Source organism: Hylobates moloch, unplaced genomic scaffold, assembly GCF_009828535.3.
Source record: "Hylobates moloch isolate HMO894 unplaced genomic scaffold, HMol_V3 SCAFFOLD_14, whole genome shotgun sequence".
NCBI lineage: Eukaryota > Metazoa > Chordata > Mammalia > Primates > Hylobatidae > Hylobates > Hylobates moloch.
The window spans coordinates 70,923,457-70,927,727 of NW_026652289.1; positions in this window are offsets into that span (position 1 = coordinate 70,923,457).

Below are 4,271 nucleotides of genomic sequence, written 5' to 3' on the forward strand. Positions count from 1 at the left end.
CAAGTGGCTTTTTACCACTTTAAGGCTTCTATGTGCTCTCACAAACATCTATTGGATTCTCAAATGCAAGCCTGTGAAGTAAGCTTTGCTATTAGCCCCATTTTACATGAGAGGAAATTGAGACTCAGTGAGAATAACTTGCTTGTGGTCAAATTAAAGCACTAAAGCTCAGAGGGTCAGAGGAATCTTCAACCAGGTTCTCTAACTCAGAACTGTGCTCTGTCCATTTGGCCACACAACCTTCAAATAGAGGTTCTAAACAACTAATGCAGTTTTGTAATATTTACAAGGATGAGTAAAACATTAAATAAACTGGGGATAGGTAGGTGGAGTGAATGTATTGAATTTAAAGTGACTGCTGGATCTTCAAGTGGAGAAGCCAGTAGACGCACATGAGGGTGTGGAACCAGGAAAGGATTATCGTATGTCTATATTTATTTTAGAGTTAAAGATCCTCAGAACACACTGTCCTGTTGCTGAACAACAAATCTGGGGGATTCATGAACCCAGCAGGGCTTGGTCTGTTATCAACACAGAGATGATTCTATAGTACAAGACCCTTTTTGTTCTGGAAACTAAATTTAAAACTTGTCTATATCAGGCATTTCTCTTACAGGGAAAATTTACAGCAAATGGCATATAATGTGATCAATTAAAAACATGATTTATAATGTCATGAGGGGTACTGATTATAACTTAATCAATTGATCATAACTTAATTTAAAAATTAGTTGCCCAATAGAGCTGATTAGCTAGAATACCAGATAGGGATGACAGTAATGTGTAAGACACCAAAGGAGGGTGGTGGTGTGAAAATGCTAGGAGTAATAAAAATCAATTTGATCAGTGATGTTTAGGTTTTAAAACAAATTACTCATAACCATAAAACTCTAATATTTGAAAGCAGTGTAGGAAAAACAGCATTGATATTGCGTGTCTGAATCTCTCAAGCCTCTGACGCTTTTTCCCCCTATTGAAAACAATTGCTTTATAAAGTGAGTTTTTGCTTTATAAATTGAGTTGCTGCAGGCAGTCCTGTTCCAGTTTCAGATGAGGTCCTAGCCGTCCCCATTTTCCCCACTTTGCTCCTGTGTGCCTTTGGCCTGGAATGCCTTTCTCACTCCATCTCTCTTCTCTAAAATCCTCTTCATCCTCCAGTGGCACATCACAGATCACAATGCCTTTCTGGAGCTCCTCCCTGGAACTCCTCTGTCATTTTGAACTCAGGGCAGTTTCCTTTGTAGAGTGTGTGTGTACATGCGTGTATGTGTGTGTGAGAGTGTATTTGTGTGTGTGTGTGTGTGTGTGTGTGTGTATGTTATGAGACGGAGTCTCACTCTGTCACCCAGGCTGGAGTGCAGTGGCACGATCTGGGCTCACTGCAACCTGCAGCTCCCGGGTTCAAGCGATTCTCATGCCTCAGTCTCCCAAGTAGCTGAGACTACAAGTGTCCACCATCACACCTGGCTAATTTTCGTATTTTTAGTAGAGTCGGAGTTTCGCCAGGTTGGCCAGGCTGGTCTCGAACTCCTGGCCTCAAGTGATCCGTCCGCCTCAGCCTCCCAAAGTGCTGGGATTACAGGCATAAGCCACCACACCTGGCCGTCTCTGTGTCTTTCTTATCTCCACCAATAGAGTCTAAGCTCCTTGGGGTTCAAGATCAGCTCATACTTTGTGTGCCTTAAAACTTCTAATATGGTGCCTTCGACATTACAGTCATTCAAGACTTGTAAACTGAATGAAGAAAGGAAGGAATGAAAGTAGAAGTGGAAATTCGGATACTCAGCCCCATGATGAGGCCCTTAGGATTGACCAAATAGAATTTCTCCTGTTAACCTGGATAATAATATTGCGGTTACTTTTATTTTTGACATGGAGAAATCTCTTCCCATCTAAGCCCTCAAATAAAAACTGAAGGATTGAAATAAATAAATAATATGTGAGATGTGAAAGCTTATTTTCATAAGGCAAAATTCATTACAACAATAAAGCTATATTTTTAAGTAGGATGGCAAATTGTTTTATATGGAAATTCTCACTTAAAAAAAATCCTGTCTTCAAGTTACAGTATGACTGCAGCTAGGGAAAAAACCCACTTGTGCACAGACAAAAAACAGGAATGAAATTTACCAAAATGTATACCCTTCTCTACCATTAAAAAAAATTCCGTGTTCAGTGGCCTGGCACGGTGGCTCACGCCTGTAACCCCAGCACTTTGGGAGGCTGAGGCGGACGGATCACTTGAGGTCAGGAATTCAAGACCAGCCTGGTTAACATGGTGAAACCCCGTCTCTACTAAAAATACAAAAGTTAGCTGGGTGTGGTGGCACATGCCTGTGGTCACAGCTACTCGAGAGACTGAGGCAGGAGAATCAGTTGAACCTGGGAGGCGGAGGTACAGTGAGCAGAGATCGCACCACTGCACTCCAGCCTGGGTGACAGAGCAAGACTCTGTTTCAAAAACAAAAACAAAAACAATTCAAAATATCTTTAATTTATGAATTAGAACTCTTATTACAAAAAAAGTTGTTTTAAAAACATCTGCCTTCCTCAAAAGAGCATATATTTCTATTACAAAAGATTCTTGGCATCAGTAATCAGGTATTTTTCTGAGCCAAGGTACAGAAATTTTAACAAAATAAAGCTCATAGGGTGCCCACTGAACACCGGTAATGAGTGAGTTTAATGTGTTCGCCTGACCATCATTTCGTGAATACACTCAACGTATTAAAAGAGGCAGAGGATGTGACCGAAAGCTTTGGTTACAATAGGTGCAGGAATTTGTGATGAATGAATCACACAGACTAACTCAGGGAATTAAGAAGCTCTTCTATACGTTTGACAATAATTAGTAAACATGTAAATAGCTTTAAGTTTTTTCTGTCTGCAGCACTTATTCTTTGACCAAACTAAGTTCCTCCTCCTGGAGTGCTGAATGGGCACTTCTCTCTTTAAACTTTGAATCTGGGAAACACATAGACACATGTCTGGATCTCCTGCCATGATCTTCCTATTCTTTTTCTTTCTTTCCCTTTTAAAAAAAGTTTTTTTCGCCCTAATTAAAAACATCTTACACTCCCGCTGTGGAATTTTTTAAAAATTCAGTAAAATATAAAAAAGAAAGTACATTCACAATCTCACTGCTCTTAGCCACAGTTACATTTTCTTCCATCTTTTAAAAATGGATCTATCTGCATAAATAATATTTTTACACTGTTAAACTACACTGTTTTTTAAAAAATTATTTCATTTTTAATTGACATGTAATAGTGTACATATTTATGAGGTACAGAGTGACATTCTTTTGTATTTTGATACATGTATACAATGTATAATGATCAAATCAGAGTAATCAGCATATCCATCATCTCAAACATTGATCATCTCTTTGTGTTGGGAACACTCAAAAACCTCTCTTCTAGCTATTCGAAAATATGCCATAAATTCTTATTAAATATAGTCACGCTGCAGTGTTATAGAACACTAGAACCTAGTTTTCCTATCTAGCTGTAATTTTGTATCCCTTAACCAATCTCTCTCTATCCCTGCTCCCACCCACCCTTCCCAGCCTCTAAGCACCACAATTCTGCTCTCTGCTTCTCTGATCTCAACTTCTTCAGGTCCCACATGTGAGTGAGAACAACTGCACTGTTTTCCTATCCTACTTTTTCCTTCCAGTTAATATCACATTATGGGCATTTTTCCTGTCACTAGAAACTTTGTCAACTTCATTTTTAATCAGCAGCATTAATAATTCACCATTTCAGTGTGCTTTGTTTTTCTTCAAGATGCAAAGCTCTCTGGGTCCTGATGGGCTGTGCAAACCTTTCTTCACGACTCTTTCTATGACCTTCCTCATAGCTCTTTCTTACCCAACACCCATATGGTCAGGGGAAGCCAGACCGAACTGGCTTAGATCGAATCGGGTCCCAGGCCTTGAAATGACAGAGGCACAAGGGAACAGCTTCAAGCCAAGCTTTGCCATTCATATCACTTGGGAGCCTTCTCAGCTCAAAAAGGAGGCCACAGAAACAAATCCCTCAGCACATTTTTACAAGGCTTAAGTCAGAAGCTCCTTTCCTTATGCCAAGATGTACCTGGAACAACGGGAAATTTAAGAGGAGCAGTGGGAGGAGGAGGAAGTGGCAGCCCCGCCCGACTCAGGGATGGAAGGGAAGGTTCTAGTAGGGTGACTGTAAATGCTCAAGAGGCAATTAGGTCTCGAATCGTACTGGTGACTAGTTGAAGGGCCTTGACCGACAGGAGAAGGA